Source organism: Centruroides vittatus, unplaced genomic scaffold (assembly GCF_030686945.1).
Source record: "Centruroides vittatus isolate TY-2023 unplaced genomic scaffold, ASM3068694v2 contig_1108, whole genome shotgun sequence".
Classification (NCBI taxonomy): Eukaryota; Metazoa; Arthropoda; class Arachnida; order Scorpiones; family Buthidae; genus Centruroides; species Centruroides vittatus.
In genome coordinates this window covers 83,226-103,573 of record NW_027120709.1, presented here as the reverse complement: position 1 = coordinate 103,573, position 20,348 = coordinate 83,226, and positions in this window count along the sequence as shown.

The following is a 20,348-nucleotide window of genomic DNA, read 5'->3' as shown; positions in this document are numbered from 1 at the left end:
GGGGTTAAGGGAATCATTCCGGATAATCCCGAAGGTGCACTTCCTCCCGGATTCTCTCCACCTTGAGCCTCCATTCTTTGTTAGATTATTTCCTTCAAAACAAAATCCCACTTCTGACACCACTGTGACCATAAGGCCGGTATCTCTTTGATACCCTGTCAGGATGACACCACTGTACCTTTAGATTGATACAGAAAATCAATTGCGCGAGCGGTTACGTATGGGTTAGACCCGGAATGAAGTGAGTGGAGAGGATGACAGAAAAAACGCATTCAGAGATTTATATATTAAAATATACCCATTTATTTTTTCCATAGAACTAATTAGATACAAGCGATTACTTTACAGAGAGACACGTGATAAGGTACATGGCTCACGATTCGCGAACATAAATTCTACGCGGATTAGAGAGAGAAAGAGAGAGAGCTTACAAATATTCGCGTGTAGGATAAATACCTTAAGATATGTAGTCGGATGTCGATGTAATAATCGATGATATCCTTATAGACCGTTGTAGATGTTCGGACTAAAAATAGATGATCTTGTAGTAGATCGTCAGTAATGACTCTGTCCACTAACAGGTAATAGTTGTTCAGATAGGAAGTGTAACGACGACAGTTCGGCTTGAATATCGATGATGAGGGAGGATTGGCGGCGACAGGTAACTATCCTTTTGAGCGCACAAACACACGGTCAGTAACAACTTCTCTGTCTTACTCATCGTACTCCCTTTTTATATGGGGAGGGAGTTTGCAGGCCCTTCTTTGATTTCGTCAGAAGAGATGATCTTCTTGGACCAATAAAATTATTGGTGACGTAGTCGTGTCACCGAAATTTGACTCATCTTAACAAGGAACTCAACTCGTGGGAATCAAGTTTAAACTGTTCTTATCAACAGAATTTATCAGTTGATTTCCCGTTTAACTAACCCTTTTTGGTCTATTTCGTTCTGTTTTTGTATAAAATGTAGAGGTTGTATGAAAATATAGTTAAAAGATTATAAAGGTACATATAAATGATAAAGTTCACAATATCCCGATCGTCACAAAAGTATCTAAATATAATATTCAGAAATAAAAATAATGATGTATGTCCATATTAGAGATGTATGCTTTTTTCGATATTTGAAATAATATCACGAGAAAAACATTAGATATATGAAATACAGCCATAAACAATTTCTTTCTGTCAAATTACGGATTAAACAGGTTTATTTAGAAAAATTCAATCGCTAATAACTTACGTTAAATATACAGAGAGTACAGTATGCTTTTTATGTGATAGTATCTGCATTTACAAATTAACAATGTTTAGTTTTTTAACACATTACTATGCTATAATCTAGGAAACTATGTTTAATACACAAGACATACTACAAAAAGGGCAAGAAAGGAACATCAGTCATTGTAACTAATGTATTATTGAAAGTTTCATTCATATAGATAATTAATTTTATCAAGATACATTTTTCCAGAAAATAATTGTCGATATCTCTCGTAAATATAAGTAAATTTTATTATAATTTAGATAAAAACTCATTTTTTTACCACGCATGGCTTCTTTCTCGTCCCTCTTACTCTTATACTTGGAATATTCCATTTCGTAATTTGATGTAATAATAAAGTTTAAAGTTATTCTAAATAAAATATTGACACTTAAACTAGGTTAATATATATTGTCATTAGTCTCGAATGTGTTCATAAAAATGTATTAATCGATACAATAACACTTTCTCACTTCCTCCATGTATTAAAATTTGCATCTGTAATTGAAGGTAAAATATAACGAAACAATATGTTTATATTATCGATAGTTCTAAAAAATATCTTATTTTCACGTAGAAAAACAAAATAAGACAGAAGAAACAGACAATCACACGATATGTCTATCCAGGACATTCTATAATTCATTTTAAATTTCTAATGTCGACATACATGAATAGTTTTGTGTGTGTGAATATTATATTTCGATACTTTTATCTTTATTTACTAAGAACATTTTAAAACATTAACTTTTTACCAACATCAAACATCGAAGTAGGAACAGGCTGAAAATTACAACGAATTATAAGCTCTATTATGGGGATGTAAGCTTGCTTGTTTCATCTTTAATATAATTCATTTCTTTCTCTATTTACACTCAATTTACGTAAAAAGTATTCTATTCTCCTGTTTATAATGAATAGCAGAACTTCGTTTCTGTTTACTGAATGGAATTTCACAGTAAAATATTCAGAAACTAAATTATAAAAGCTTAACAAATTAACCCTTTCCATGCTGAAAACCTTTAGCATTAAGTAACTAGGCGGAATTCGTTATGCAACGCATTTTTGCGTTTTTTGGGTATTTTTTTAAATCGCGATATTTTGCTTCAATATCGCGCTATATTCAATCTGTTTTTTTTGTGTTTGATTAAAAACATATTACTGTTTACGATTGTAAAATTTTTAGTTTTATACATATGTAAAATAATATGAAGTTAGAGCACTCTCTACGTTGCGTCGCAGACAATTGGATACGTTTGGAGCGACAACAGAAAAACAAAAATTAACTTCTTACAGTAGAGATCGGTGAGCTTCGTGTTACATTGGTGTTAATGTAGAGTCAACATCGTTGTCCTCTATTAGACGAACAAAAACAATTTGGTTTGAGTCGGCTAGAGCTTCTCACCCGTAAGCGAGATGGAGAGCGATGTAATTTCTTCTGCCAATTCATTGTCCACTATGTGATTTTATTGATGTCTCTCAAGCGTTGCGAGAGTTTTAGTACAACTTGTATGATTCAGCAGGCCCGAGCCATCACTGAGTCACAGATGAGTCCGAGGCTTGATTTAGCGTCTCGTGCTCGTGCCGGAGTCGATGAGCTTTGCTCTTACTTCTGTTTTATAACATATATTAAATGTTTGCAAAAATAATGATATGAAGAAGATTAGTCTTGAGCGAGAAATTTTTACATGCTAAATTTAAACGAGAGGCTGCCGGTGAACACATATCACCATATGATCTGTCGTATAGTCGCCGGAAAGGTGTGACTGTGCTGTCCGAGGGATGAATTTTATCCGCTAAGGTAGCAGGAGTGTTTAGAAGCAAGTATTTACCTGCCGGCTAAAAAGTCATATGCCTGAACATATCGAACTAATTAGTGGCTAAGTTCTACATGTTAGCATTGTGTAGACTTATACAGTGTATAATCGATTTACAAAAATTGCGAATTTCACGTTGGAGCAGCTGTTTTAGCTAGTTACTTTTCAATGTAAGGAACAGTGGAGCTGGGGAGCTTTATTTTCGCGCGGGAGCGCGCTCCGCCGCCCGCTTATCACACGCGGCCGGCGGCCGGACAGGTCGAGCTACCCAGTGGGCTTGGAGTCGTGCAGGTCTCGCACCTATTGTCCGACTTCGCGGCCGCTGCCTCGCGCAGTCCGCGCCCTCGCTTTCGCCGCGCGCGTGAGACGTACTCTTGGCCCTGCGGGGTTTGGTCGTTATTAGGGTCTGAGGAGCGCTGTTTTGGTGTCTGCACCATGCCTTTTCCCACTCGCTTTTCCCACGATTCCTTCGGCTTTTCGTTATGCATGCCTTCTCTTGTGGCGTTTCTCTCTCTTTTCTCCTCGCGCTCTTAAGCTGGCCGAGCTAATTTTTTCCCGTCTACTTTTCAAACGCTGCTTGCATCATGTTGATTGTAATTAGGAGTTTAATCTAAACATACAATAAAGTGCGGATGTTACAGTACACATCTTTACATAGCTTGTGTCACTTTGATTGTTTTCATTGACTTCGTCGTAGGTTTAACTGCTGCATATATGAATAGTAGGGTATTTTACACAGAAATATTTCTGGCTCAGAGTGGTAACAAATACGTTTATTGGCTTAAACAAAGTGAATGACATTACCGTACAGGAGCGATCACTATAAGCCTTAAGAATCTCTGATAAGATATTCTTCGTGTATTACACCTCAAATTTGGAAATCGGGCCAGTTCTTCTGATTACATTTTTTTAATTGACGGCGAGAGTTGATTAGACGTTTCGCAGCACCTGATACAACCCTAGAGAATCACGTATACGATGAGCGGGATATCAGTACGGTTAGACAGCAGCCATGGGCATGCATCTATAGGAGGTGAGCTTAATTTCTTTACATGATTATCCACTTAAACTAGATGAAGGAGCGAGGTTTTATTGCACATATTTTAGTTGTGTTATGGGTGCGTCTGCATATGCTGTGACGTCTTTCTCGAAGCAAATATTAGGTGGTATTTATTTTTGATAGGCGTTTGCTTTCATAATAGCTGGAAAATTATTCGTGCTGTGGTCTCTGGAGTCGAAAATTCTTGTGTAGGCAAGTTTTAACTAATTTGTTTAGCAAAAAATTCAATCTTCTCACACACAGAGAGTATCAAGCCTAGGAATGTGTGATGTATAGATATGTGAGATATTGAGGATTTGGAGACATATTTCTTCAGATATCATTTTTGAGTGCATCTCCAAGTAAATGCCTACGATGACCGAAATCTACTTTTATACTTGCGGGCGGGCTTACTTTATAGTATTTTATTATATTTGATATAAGCTGAGAGTCACATTCTAATCTATATTAACAGATCAGACATTTTTATATTATTTAAATTTTGATGATCTAGTATATTAAGAAATAAATTTAGATATAAAATTTTCAAAAGTAATTCTTGCCAGGTTAATAGGCTTCATCCCAGGATATGACGTGTCCAGTAGACACATCGCTACTTCACTTCAGTTGAGAATGGTCATATGATTATATATATAATATCAATTTTCTATAATTATAATTAGCTATTATTATTCTTAACTCTTGTATTTATATACGATGGTTGTATTAGTGCTACAATTAAATTCATGGTTTCATAGCGGAATCTACCATTATTAAACTATATTTAGCGCAATTAGGTGTATTTCTTATATCAACTGTTTTCGTCCATGCTTGATAAACATTTTGGTACGAGTATCGTCCACTATATAGGGACATTAAGTGCTTGGCGCACTGAGAAAGAGTTACTTTGGTAGAGTGCGGTCTTTGGGTGCTCTCGTGCTGCTTCTTATAGTCTACTACTTCTACACGCACGATTCTTCTCCATATGCCGCATACTGCAATTTGTTCAATATTTTCTAATTGAGTGGATATCCGTACATTTTCTGTCGCAATTGTTCTGTGAAATTTTAATCGCTGTTTACAAGAATCGTTGAGTACATTATGTTGGGATTTATTAATATTAGGAAATTTGTAGTTGTGTCTTCGATAGTCGCTATCTGCATTAACAGAAAGAAAAGTTGATAATTAATTATCATTTTTTATAGCACCAGAGTTTGAGTGGTTCGACGAATGTATCGTTTATCTTGTGGAAAAATAAAAGGACATGTGATCTACATAGATCTACACACATCTTCACTAGTGAGACATCAGCTCATATGATATCTAGTTCCTAATGTGAAACTTTCATGCTTGTGTTTCAGTGTTTATATCGCTCGTTATAATTTTTATGATTGACTCTGAAAACTCACGAACTACGTAGAGAGAAGAATCACAACAGGTTCACTGTCTGAGCAAATGGTAGTCTCTTTTTACTTAGCAATTAATTTGTTTGTATTTATTTTACATTTAAGTACGCATTAGCATGACATCACACTCACATCATGAACTATACACCCGAGTAAGTAGATTAGATCTACACAAACTCGGTAGATGATAGTACTAATGATTCCGACGTATTTAATCAGTTTTCGCCAAATGTCAGTTTTATAAAATGTTCGTAAAAATTTATAACTTGAAAATTTTTATTTTGATACTATTTGGAGTAGCTGTTATATCCGAAAATATTTCAGTCTCTATATTCTGTAACTCATCAGTTTTAAATGTGATGCTAATATATTTAAGTGCTTGACTATAATGATTCACTACTCGCATTCGTAATTAGTAGGCTCCGTGAGCGTGTCAATAATTATCAGATTTAATTAAAGAGTTTCAAAATCTTTTTTGTATTGACCGAAACTAGGGGAGGAAGGCAAAAGCTATCGGGAGTTTGTATACTCTATGCACTGAACTCTAAGTAACTTAGTCTAGAATATTGTGTCGATGTCTATCCATTGGATGTAATTTGTTCTCAGTGTAAGTGAGCTAGTGCAGCGCGGTATTTAGAGATAGGGGGAGAGTTTAGTATTTCAACTTGTTATTTCACAATGAGAAACCTCAGAGAGAGAGGGTGGTAGTTTTTTCGTGTTCATTCTTTTTACTTTAATGAGTTTGTAAACATCTGCGTCTAAAGCATACACGAAATAATACTTCCGGTTCATTATAATAAAATGCCAGTATGTTAAACAACAGTCATCCTATGAATAGATTAGGACAGAATGTTTTGAGACGGCTGTAAGTGTAGATCCAGGTCTTACACTGTATGGTCTGATTTTACAGCTGGAAGTAGGGCCTTCCTGTCAGACAAGGGTGAACGGGTGTCTGCTACTAATTAGTGACGGTAATGGTGTGTTCTACTATTTCAGGTTGTATCGGCGTGCTCCTCGGAGGCAATTTAGTCGTCACGTATTACTAGAGTACTTTTATTTACTTATGTCCGAGGCGACTAGGAAATAATGGACATTTATTTATAATCAACGGGTGTAGTGGGATCTTGAGGGACAGTGAGTTAGATTCGATTTATGTCGAAGCTAGATAGCTGTCTAAATTTCATATGTATATTGAGAGTGTCTACCATCTTTTTGATAGTTGTAATCGTATTATAGAGAACAAAGAAAAAAAACAGAATGTTTCAAACAAACAAAAGTTGGAGTAAGGCCTGCAGAACTACTTCGTCCGGCAGAATTGCTAGACATAATCGTGTCACGTAAAAGTCGTCTAGTATAAATAAAAACCCACGAAAACGATCGATGTCTTTGGAAGTGATGAGCGTGCAGCACAATCAACCCCACAGATCTCCGCAGCCACTCGACGAACAGCGGAACATCACGTTCAGGCTTATCAGGAAGAGCTCACTCGTCGCACCTCGACACTCGTACAAAGAAGGTGCTAACCGTCGCAACAGAGAACACTCCCTTCCTACTAGAGACCCTGCGAGTTTGAGTAAACACGAAGAGTCGTGTTTCCACAATTCTAATCACATAACGTTCATCTCTGTTTCGAACAAGACATAGTCAGCGGCTTGCTACACTGGTTTGCATTGCACGCGCAAACCATTTGGTCTACGCTACCCCCCAACGGCGACCAGACACCTACACTTAACGCGACCTGCGCGTGGGGGCCCCCACATACTACTCGGCGCTCTTAAAGTGTGGATCGTTGGCTGTTGCATGATTCTGCCGTCCGGCGTGCGGGTGCGGAGCGGGCTTCCTTAGGCAAGTATTGAGTGTACGTATCGGTTCTAAGAATTATAAGCTCATTTTTTGGACAGAATTATAGTGTTATTGCTGATTAGCACCTGTTCTTAATCTTTATTGGATCGTGACGCGTTCGCATGATGGTTAGGTAAAGGACACAAAAACACAAGAATTACATTTGTGATAGGACGAAATATCATTGATATTTTTGTTAATGTGGAACTGTATCTCCTTCGCAATTGATTATGAATTCTTTAGCGAGAAATCTTGAATGTCCCTGGCACAAGGTTGCTGTGAGGGCCGAATGTTGCAGTCCTCGCCCAGCTTTCGTTCACCTAGCCCGGCCATAGGCGCGTGTCTAGAAACAAACAACAAACATCCCTTATTTAATAACATGTAGAATTGGATTTAAAGTAATGAGATTAAATCACGTTTATCCTGTTACGTTACGTGTGTTTTAGCCAGTAGCTATGAATTTATGCAGAGTGTTAAGTATATATATCAATTCATCATCAAATTAATTTCTTTTATCTCCGGACGCGAAGCTGTTAGCTGCTTATGTCTATATATCATATCTTAGACTGTTTGCTGAACAACATTTTATCAACATTACTTTAATTATTAACTTCAGGCAGCGAATGTCTGTGTACTAGTTATAGTCTTGTGTCAAGCTACATTGAGTTGTTCGGGCGAGTCAGTCGAGTCGTCACCACCGGATGTTCCTTAATTATATTCTTCGATCTTAATTAGTGTGTTTGTACCTCATGATTTTTTACAGTTTAATTGGATTTTCGAATACTTTGATTAAAGAATGTCGTAATGGAGGAAAAGTTTATCTGTTACTACTGCTTCTATATTAGATATGCATTTCTTTGGAAAATTTAGTGTTGCTGAGCTTTAAGAATAGATCAGAATTAGTAGCATTGAAATGCTATCAAATTTATGTTGTGTCTTAAGGCTTATGGTGTCGGCGAATTCAGTAGGGAAAAGGTAGGCTTGCTGCATGAAAAGTCAGCTTCTCTTTGTACGAGAGTGTTCGCAAGCAGAATTGTGAGTTTAGGGCTTAGACATTCGGTGGCGGATGATATGCGACGGGCATCTAATTTGTGCTAAACTCCACACAAACTTTCCTTTAGACTCTAGTTAACGATTCTTCCGCAGTTGTCATAATAACTCTTTAATCTTACATGATATTCGTTAAGATTTTTTTGTGGCAATCTAACCTCTTTAATTAAGTACTGACACTTCTCATTTGCTTAATCATGATGTGTGAAATAATTAGATTCTGCGTGATGCTAATTTTATCGGAGGACTAAATGAATGAAGTTGCCATAGCGCATGAGATGCGATCTGATGAGCTGTTACATTGACGCGTTTGTCTTTTGAATGAAGATCCGTAATCTGTGATCGTGATTGCGACTTCGTCTTACTCGTTTGCGGAGAAAAGGTATTATTTTAGCAGCCGATTTTCTCACTGCCCATCGGATAGATCTTTGTGTAAATCTTTCTCAGATATTTCAATTTTTCCTGATTAGACCACGTCATCTTCAAATCCGTTTAAGGTTTGGTAGATTTGCCGTATTGGTGCTCTTAAAGGAGTTGTTAAGCTATTCAAATTGAGTATAGTTACATTTGAATCTTTTTTACTGGGACTCAGCGCTAATATTCTAATCATCTTTTTATAATTCATTGCTCGTATTTTTACAAATTTACAAATTTCCATTCTTACTATATCCCTTGTGAAATTTTATTGTTTGATGTGAGTTTTGCGTGTCAGCTATTTGTTGCAGACTATTCTTGGGGTCGGTTGTGAAACGCAATTAAATTCCATTATGCATTAAATAATAGTATCAGTCGTTGTTGATCGTCTGCAAGTATGTAGATGTGCGTCAGTGCTGAGTGTAAGCTGAAGGTTTTGTTTTTAAACGACTACCGCGTTGCCGGCAGACTGGAGTATCATGCGTTTCCTTCGTCACTCTTGTAGCGGGAATAGGGTTGATCTCTTGTTCACATTGTCATTGACAAAGTAATATTCCTGCAAGTGAAATTAAAACGAAAATTGAGTTTTCTATAATTGCTGGAAATTTTTATTTTAAAATATTTGTAACTGTAAATCGTTTTATTTACTTCTATTATCTCGATGACATAAAAGTTCAAAAGTTTTGTACAAATTTAAACTGTTTTATAATAGCGAAGTTGAGGCCGAAATTTTAAACGCGAAAACGTGTATGTCGGACGTTGGGCGCCGCCATCCTGCAAGCCTACAAGTTTGGCAATGACTTTGGAATGTCGAGCATAATTCCACTGACTTTCCACACACCATTTCCAAACTTCTAAGCATACAGGAAATCGGCGCCGAACGTCCGAAATACACGTTTTCGCGTTGAAAACTTTTGCCTCAACCTTGTTAATATTCACAATAAAGTCTCTTTTAAGTCGTAAAATCATTAATTATAATTAAAATTTGCACTTTGCTTTATTCTATTAATGCACTGTTCACATTAAAGTCAATGACAATATTATTTCAGTAGTAATGCCAGTATTAATTAAATTGGAATTATTCGAAGACCTATTCTAATGACATGTCTTTCCGTTTAAATACGAACTAGTAATAAATTCAGTTTTATAACATCCGTTTTGTATGAATTATAAAATTTAATCATGAATTCATTTCGTTTATGTACTGCTTCTATAATAAATGAATGTAATCAGCCGGATTAAATATGAATACTTTACTAAACATGCAAAATTACAACTTATGCAATAGTCATTTCTCTTGGATATGCAATTCACAATAAATATTAATTACAGATTGTCCACGTTTAGATTTTATTTTGTTTTTAATTACCTTACGTACTTTGAGTTTTTGATGAAGTTAATGACTTTTTTTACAATGGCTTTATTATTTTAGAAAACTGTTTGTGTACAACCGGCAAAGCAGATGTCGTCACGAAGCCTGAAATTTAAAACTTTATCTATGGTTCGAGATTTTCCAAGTGAAAATTTATCACGTAAATTTTCGGTCCGATCAGAAATTGTAAAAACGTCGCGTACTAGGTATTAATCGAGTTTATGATTTCTAATTATATTAATACCTATAACAAATTATCTTTGGTCTTTAGATCGAACATTTACCATTCACGATACCGTGACGAAATCGTGTTTTCAAAACAGACATTTATTTTTGCTGGCTTCACACGTAAGGGTTCGATATGTTTCTTGACGTTTTTGTCACTTTTCGCGACGGATGTATAAGTACTAATTCGGACAAGCGAGTTTCAACCTGACTTACACAAAACGTCAAGACCACGTAACCAGATGTGTATTTTCGGGTATCCGCTCACGAAGCTAAGATCTGATTGCCAAGACTACATGTACAATTCAGTGTAATATCATTTTAATCCGGATAATAAAAGTCAATTAATTTATTGCAATAAAGAGAGCAAATTTGTCAGTAAAACATTCGACATATTATACTGTCAACTTAAAAAGCTTTTAGTGTTTTAACAGTTTATTGTATTTAACGAAAGTTCGATTCGTTATTATTTCTAACAGCCAACATTAATTCATTTTTCGACAATAAAAAATTATATATTTTTTTCATTTATTAACGTTAGTATACATTTACATAAAATAAAATGAAAATCAAAAAAAACGTTTTCGAAAATTTTATATATTTATATTAATTTTGTCGTGTATAAGCTGAATAAAGCTGCAGAAAATTTTTAATTAATTATATAATAATATTGAATTGTATTGATTTTTCAAGATTCTATAAAAGGAGTGGGCAAGCAAGAGTTCAGTGGGAGCCGAAATGTGGGTTTTGCAAAATGCATGGGAGCCGCAGTTCTGTACTGTCGTGGCGGATAGTATGGTAATGCGCGCGTTTTTGTTATATGATATAAATATAATATGAAACAAATATTAAATTTTCACAAAATTATAAAAATAATAATAAAAAAACGGAGATTAACACTTTTAGCAAGAGCCGAATGTAACTCAAAAAGAGCCGCATAAGGCTTTCGGAGCCGCATTTGCCCATGCCTGTTATATAAAATAAGTAAAGCATTTAAATATAGAGTAGTTAAGCATGTTATACGTTTAATGACTTATTCACTGGAGTGCGTGCACGAATATATTTGAATAGTAAATAGACATTAAATCTCTGAAATTATAACAGAAATTCTGAATGGACAAAATTAATATTTTACGATTCATCTGCAGTTGACGTAGTGTTTACAAATGGGAATGCTCTATTTTCATTGGTTATTGTATGACAACTAACTCATTGCCATAACTATGGCAACATTTCTGCAGTAACATTCAATAACGTTGTTGGAAGAGGTTTAACGTCTATTAAGTCAGGTGAAAATTTAATTATAAATGCAAAATGAACTGTATTTTTACATATAATCAGAAATTTTGAGTCGTTATTAGTATATCGTTCATTCTCTTTTGACAAAATGGTGTGTATCACTTATTTGTTGGCTCCGTATATGAACTCTCTTGCAGCATTTGGATTGTATATCATGAAACCGTGTACATGTATATCGAATTACACTAACCAGAAGGGACATTTTGCATCTTCTCTCTTCTTTCGAATGTACACGCATTTCGTAGAGTTCTTTCTCTGGTTGATCAATATTCTGTTCTTCATTCGATTATTTGATGGTGACCTTTATGGTTTACGAGTTAACAACATGTACAAGGAAAATGCTATCAAAGAGTCAATAGTAAATGCATTAATATCCAGTTATCTGTCGATGCAATACAGCATTCTGAAGAGAAAACAATATTCTGTCCATTGTGTGCTCAGTTCGTACAAAGGGGAAGAAAAAGAATTTGACAAAATGGAAAAATATTTCGTTTTTATGTATCAGCACGCCTTTGTCGCATCCATAATAACAACTGTCGTGGCAGACATAGTATTATACACGGAAATAAAAACACAGAACGGAACAGATACGGAAGCGTTCCTAGTTGCAGTTCTACATGGTTTGCATTATCTGTACACAATTGGTCATTTCACAGGAGTTTCTTTTGCGATACAATTAACACTGTACATTGTACAGAAAAGATTGGTTAAAATGTCCGAAGAAATAGCTGAGTTGAATATTAATCAACGATTCCTGCGACAGAAATTGGAGAGTATCATCCGAAAACACGTTGAAGTTTGGCAATTTATTGACACATTTAATAAAGATATGAGCGAGTGGTTTTGTCTCAATTACACCACTTACCTGTATTTATGCTGCTTCTTCTTGTACGAAGCATTGTTTGTTAAAATGGAATTTGAAATGAAAATGGTTACGGCACTTCTTTCTGGGATGTTTACTGCTGTGGTTATTGTAAGCAGTTGGGGTCTTTCTGTCCTTGCCGGATCAGTAAGTAAAGTCATATTTATCACAGTATTTTACTCTTACCTCTTAACTTAATTTTAACAAACCATAATTAAAATTCATTTAATTGTATACTTTGATAGAGATTTAACTGTATTGTACAGGTACTGTAATTTTAGCAATTTAAATTGTCTATAACTACAGGAAAGTGAAATAAAATTCTTTTGATAAAAACTTTTATTTCATAGCTAAAATATACGCAATTTGTATTATACCAAAGAGCTTTTCGACAACATTAGAATTACACTTCACTTTGCAGAAGTTCTAGACAATTCATAATTGTAATAAAATGTCATCACCAAATTATTGTTAATTTGGCTTTCGAATTTCAAAAATCTGAAGTACAGTAAAATTCATTATCGTAAAAGTAAAACACTTTATATATCAGAGTATAATGATTCGATACACTTTGGGTATATTTTTAAAAAAATATGAATCTTTTTAATTCGTTTCCTTTAAATTTATTTAATTTTTTATCATATCATCAAGAACGTTACAGATATCACGAAGTAGATAACATTTTGCAGTAATCGTCATTGCATGCTACGTTTTAACAAATACGATTGGTTGGTATTTTATATTAAAAAAAAAGGAATAGAATTAGTTCCTATATTAAAGCTGCAATTATGCAGATGTATGGTTTTGTGATTACTTACAGTAACTGTAAAAGTTATACTGTTTATTCTCGTTTGTACAAATCTCTAGATGCTTGAATTAGTTAAGCAAATAATTTTTCATTTGATATTTTCAACAATTTTCCAGTTATATTACGTTATTTTAAAGTCAGATAAGTTTCGAAATAAAAAAGAAAATATGGTTTTAAAATTTGTCGAAGAAAATGGCAAAATTAGCGATGTAATTAACGTATTATACAGTTTGTTTCAACGATGTCAGGAATCCATAAAATAAATTTATATAGAAAAGAAAACGAAAATACTTTATAAATGTTAAAGGAGATGAGTCGAAGATTGAAATTCTATAAATTTTCTAAATTTCCTAAATAAATTCGAGAAAGGAAAAATAAAAAGATTTATATTTGTTAGAAAATATATCTCCCAAAGTGTATCAAATTACTATTACTCGTGGATCAGTTCCAAAGTGAGCGAAATCTCCAACTCGAAATATTGCCTTCTTTCTTGATCTTAGTATTTAAAAATAACTTTTTGCATTAATGAACACAACTCACAAATAACTCTGCCTAAGGTTTAAAATTTCATTTAATTTATTTATGGAATATAAGGCAAATTTGTATATACACTAGCCTACAGACATATACAAATTTAAACAGTAACTAACAATTTTTAAAGAATAATTTCATATATTTTAGTTTGTGTGAAGCATCCTCACTTTATCAGAATTTGAGAGATTACCATTTTAGTCATAGTCGAATAAAGGAAAATAAAAAGAAACTTATTTGTAGAAAATCTGCTAAACGCGCGATAAACTAATAGCGTGTTAGACTTATAAGGCAACACAAAAAATTCGAAATAACACAATTAAAACATGAAATTCATTTATGTTTTACTCAAATTTTGGTTAAGTATAGCAGGAGACATTTTGTAATCTTTTAAAATAAGCCAGAGCAAAAAGAATGTATACTAATTACAATACAGAGAAACTGAGACATGCTTTTTTTCGAAATGAGTATTGATTAGTTATCGAATGCTCTGTACATAAGGCTGTTACGTAAATCCTAATTTCAAGAAGTTTTTCTTTAAGTAATTTTATTAGAAGATGTCTTTTAAAATTGCTACATTTATTTAGGTAAAGATCATCTTACGAGAGTTTATCTCAATATCGAATGACATCAAATGCATTGAATGTAATTTTATATTTGCTATAGTTTTAAATATATTAGCGAGGTTAATGCTGAAGTTTCAAACGCGAAAACGTGTACGTCGGACGTTCAGCGCCGCTTTCCTGTAAGCCTAGAAGTTTGACAATAAAGTTTAAAATGTCGAGCATGATTCCACTGACTTTCCAAACACCATTGTCAAACTTCTACGCTTACCGGAAAGCGTAAATCATTGTAAAACGTTGTAAAAGTAAATCATTTATAAAAAGTACTGCTAATACAATCAAATGACTAAATACAACATAATACAATTAAAAAAATGTGTGAGAATACGAGTCGTTATCATGTTTCTCGTAACTCCTTTGGTCTGTGAGGTCATTAAATTAACTCACTATGTGAATGGATGGCGTTTTTATGGAATGTAGTGCGGATCTATCCCGCGCCCTAATACGCGATATACATACGTGCTATATTTCGACGGGAGGCTATATTCTATCGAGCAGGGATAAGGCACTTCTAAACTTCGATCGTAGAATGAATCAAGTATAAAAACAAAATATTTAATATATAGATATAAAAGACAATATAAAACCTATAACTAAATAAACGACTACACTTTGAAATGAGAGAATTTACGTATGATAAACTAATATCTAACAGAATACACAACCTGACTCCGATGCTAGATGTTCGAAGATGTGTGATAAGATCATAAAATAAAAAGTTTTACTTCCTTTTAACACAGGTCTCTTCCGAATAAGGCGACAATTGTGTCATTTTGACGTTAAAACATTACTTCAAATTATTAAATAATTAATCAAATTTTTAAGTCAGAAGAAAAATAATTCGTTATTCTCAAATCCTCACAAATGTATTTGAAAACTTCATATATAAAGTTTTAAGTTGGAGAATCTTTTGTACATTTTGCTTTTGAATAATTCTCTATTTTAATCTTAGATCTACGACAACTTCGTGTCTATCGAGAGAATTTCACCAGCAGATCTCCCCTTGACTTTCAAGCTTAAGGTATTTCTTTATATTTTTTATTTTCTTGTGAATTGTACTAGATAAAAAATCTTAAATACATATTTAGAATAATTTATTGTGGGGATTTATATTGATCTTGCAAATTTGTAAAATTAATAAACCAGCTGTTGATACAACCGAACTACACATAATGCTTGCAGAGAAAATTGTTTATTTGACTAATTTTCATACGTTTGATATTTATTTTTAAAATCCTTCTTCAGGCTTGTAGTTTAAAATGTAAATAGCTAAGAACTACTAACAGCCGAACAGTCGTATGAGCAAGCAATGGCTGGTGTATTCCAATTGATCTCCTTGTGTATTGAGTGAGATTTATATTTTAAGCTGTTACAAACACTAAAAAAGCGGTTTTTATTTAATTAATAATAATTAAACTTACTAAAAGAACGTTCTTTGAGGCTTTTCCAAATTTTAAACTATTTCTATTTACACGATATTTTCGAAAACGCATCATATTTACTGTAATGTAAATAGTTATACTGTAAATATTTTTCAAATCGAAATTCACAATTGATATTGGAAATATATTTCAGCACCTTAAAAATTGTTTGAAATGCATAATTTACAATTATGTTGCTAGGTTTTGCAGAGAAAAATGTTTATAAAATAAAGTCTATTCTAAACCGAACAACACAACCGTGTGTTATTATGTAATTGCTAAATAAAATTAAAATAATAATCATATATTCATATCATAATTGAACTGTAATCTTTTGCAGTTGACTTCGTTTGTGAAGAGATTTACAAAGTTTCCTTTGGGATTATCAATCGGAGGGTTTTTCTACGTGAAAGAAAACTTTGTCATAAAGGTAAATGTCATTCTATATTTACTCTTAAGCAATTATTATTATAGCTGAGTTTTATTCATTTCAGGTAATAGAAACGTTATATTCAATATTTTCAACATTGATAGAAATAACTGGTGTTATGGAACAGAAAAAGCACTGTGTTGTAAAGTCTGTCTCTAATTCATCATCGATTCATTAATTAAACAGTTCACAATAGAATATAAAGTTTGTGTCATTCGTTCTAATCATAAGTTAAACTCTAACAATATGATTATTTTTGCATTGAATTGAAAATATAAATACTGATGTATTGATTTAAGTGTTGCAATATTTTATTACATGCAAGTTAATGAAGTGTATTAAGTTCTGTTTCAGTTTCTCTTTGCAGGGTATCTGGCTGCTTGTTAGTTACAATCTTAGTAATTTCATACGTAGTGTTTAGAAATGTAATTAATTATAAATTGGGGCTTGTGATAGCAGAGGAAGGTGTACTTGCTTTGCGAGTTGTTGTTATAAAATATTAGATGCAGTTTCATTATGGTGTTGTTCGTTGTTAGTGGTTGCAAGTGATTATGTCACAGTAGACATTACACGTAAACAATGTTATCTTTCTACACACTAATGACCTTGCAAGACAGTCAAAACATATCGATGAAATTAGAATATATATTTTAATACATTCGAAAATAGAAAAATACTATGCCGTGTAAAATATATTATAATAAATAAAAACTTGACGAGATAAATGAAGTTGCATTAATAATAAACGAGTAAATAAGATCAAACGTATTATTTGTAATGTACGATGTATCTACATATTTTCATTGCGTTAAATGTATGAAAGCTTTATTCATTATTACTTATAGCAAATTAATGTAAACATGTAAGACAAGAAATGTTTATCATTATAATTTTAATTTCTCACATAGCTGAAAACTGTATATTATGTTATATTTTATAGATCAATAGTTATTGAATTGTACTTAAAAAATGTAATTGTATTTTTTATATATGTTCAGTGTGTGTATGCACTATATAGCAGATATATATTGAAATATGGAAAAAAATGTATAAAAATCATCAGTATGTCAATCTTCTGCATAAAGTTAGCTATTAATATTTTAATTTACAATGCAAATGTAATATGATTTTAAAAGAATTGTCAACCGATTTTTTGTAAATATTTTACAGACTTTTTATGTTAAGCGGAGAAAAATCTCTTCTGGACACTTCTCGACATTATGTTTTTGTGTTTTTGAAAATACAATTTAACATAACTGCTACTTGTTTTTCATTGGAATCCATAAATATCTACCTGCTCCAAAACTAGTAAACACTGTAATTAGTCGTAAATGTGAATTTGATGAATGTGCTGCCCACGTGAAGTTTTCCGGGTTTTCTTCACGTTTCTAAAACCTGAATAGGGGCCAGTTTATAACAAGTCTTCCCGGAAGGCGATTTTCACATATCGCACCGTATTGCATTAATTTGTCTACTATAGAAGAAAAATCGAATGTAACGTAATGCTGTTTAAAAAATATATATTTGAAATTTCGTAACACCTAGCGATTTCGTACATTCGCAATTGATAATTGTATAATGTTTACCATATAAAAGCACAAATAATAAACTTTAGAGCTCACTTAAAGCTGTGGTATGTTTCAGATTATTGATATTTTACTATAATACTGACTTTTAAGCAGTGTGAGTAACTGTGCAGATGATATATAATACGAAATACGTATTTGTTTATATTTTAAACATTTAGTAGTCTGTATTTGTTATGGTAAAGAAAACAAAAACTACGGCCTTTAAGTGTCAACTGACAAAATTACATTTACCACTTTATCGTTCTTATGTATTGTTTTCTTAATAAGACAATACTAAAATGTGCTAGAAGCCGATATATTTTTAAATTATTTTAGCAGATTTCTGAATTTTTTGTAATGTGTTTTTTTATTACTTTAATTAATAGATACTTTAAATATTACATTAAATTATAATAATAAAATTGAGTACTAAAGTGTGTGGCATTAATTAAGCCACGGTATTTTGGTACTTATTTTATTCCTTATTTCAAAAATAACCTTTCTTCGTGTTATGTTTTTAAATATCGAACAGTAAATAAAAGATGTATTGCTAAATAAAAATTCGCAAATTATTATTCAATATATATCATGATATTCGTTTGGTTCTTGTTGATATAATAGAAAAATTTAGTAAATTCAAAACAGAAAATTAAAAACGTGTTCTTATAAATTGTAAAATTATTTATGTGATCTCATAAATAAACTACACTACAAAGTGTAACGAACACTACTACTTATAATATTGTGGCAATAAGTAAGTAAATATGGTACATAATTTTTAAAATTCTAACCTTTTTCTTAAGAAATACATTTCATTATTCTTTAAATTTTTGCAAAAATATGGCGCTGGCTGTAATATCAGCAAATTGAATGTAGTCGAAATATAATTGATATAGAAAAATCCAATCGTTAAACTCAGAATAAATTTATGACATTATCTAAGATCAAATTATGTAAACATGTTTGCCGAGTTTCGTAGAAGTTTGCTTAAAGATAAATTAAAATGTTTTAATGATGTGTTTAAATGTATAATTACTATTATGTGTTATTATGCGTGTGTTAAACTTTAATGAAAATAACTATTATAAAATAACATATGAAGTGAATTGAAATTATTAATTAAATAATTTTATTTAATAATTTTAATTTAATCCAGACAGTTACTGAAAAACTTTAGAATAGGAAATCAATTAAATTCAAAATTTAATCATCTCTAAACAAAGTTAGTATAATTCTACTTATAAGTTAATGTTAAGCTAATTAAGTTATCTGCTATGATAATATGCCTAGAGGCGTAAAAACCTGTCAAAGAAGAACAACCTGCCCGAGCCAAAACCTGTCAAAATGAACAACCTATTTTTTCGATCAAAAATTTCATCCCTGACACCAGTGTAAAATAAGCCGCGAGTCACGGGGCAAAACGAACTTTAAAATAAAAACACAACACAGAAAATTTTATTTATTTATTTAATTTTTACAATTGTAAATGTATGTATATGACACCAGATTTTTACTACTATTTCCCAGTATAACTCAGATAAACAAAAATAAAATATATGAAAGTAAAAGTGTAAAAAAGCCGGTAACAAACATTTTAAAAATTTGATAAGAAATCAATAGAACATAATGTATCGAATACTAGTACACCGGGATGCCTCCTAGTAGGCATTTTAGAAGCAGCTGTGTCATTCCGTTATATAAATAATAAATTCATATTAATAATAAAATTCGATTACAAATAAAATTATACATATATACTTATAAATGTTATAATGCAACTCGATATATATAGACTAGCAGGTAGGCCCGGCGTTGCTTAAGCAAAAGTAACAATAGAGAAGATTAAGATTATTACGTTATAGTCACAGAAGAAAAAGAGTAATTTTATCAACAAACTAAATATTTCTGAAAATGGGTCGAATTTGAAAATCGAATATTCTAATATTGTGAGATTTTCACGATGTGTTTTGATTATATCGTTCTATTTTCATCGAATGTTCTAAAGAAGAAAAGTCGAGAAAAACCGAACTAATCTGTTTAAATTTAAAAATCGAATATGTTCTAACGGATTACTTTTTTTCTTTTGTTCCTCCAGCGCCCGGAAATAATGCACGTCGCCTTCTCTCAACACTTCCATTGTTAACTCTTACATTGTTAACATTGCCATTGTTACCAATTCCCCGCAGGGGAAATTTCGAAAAATCCCTTTTTAGTGTGCATTCTTTTGGCGTATCCAATTAAATGCAGTCAAAAACGCAAAAAACGCTTATAATGGGTTATTTGCGCTATGCGTGGCTGCTTTAATTTTAATGTTAAAAGTGATTGCAAGTCATTTTACAGATTCTCCAAAACATAATAAGTGTAAATACTGTAAATT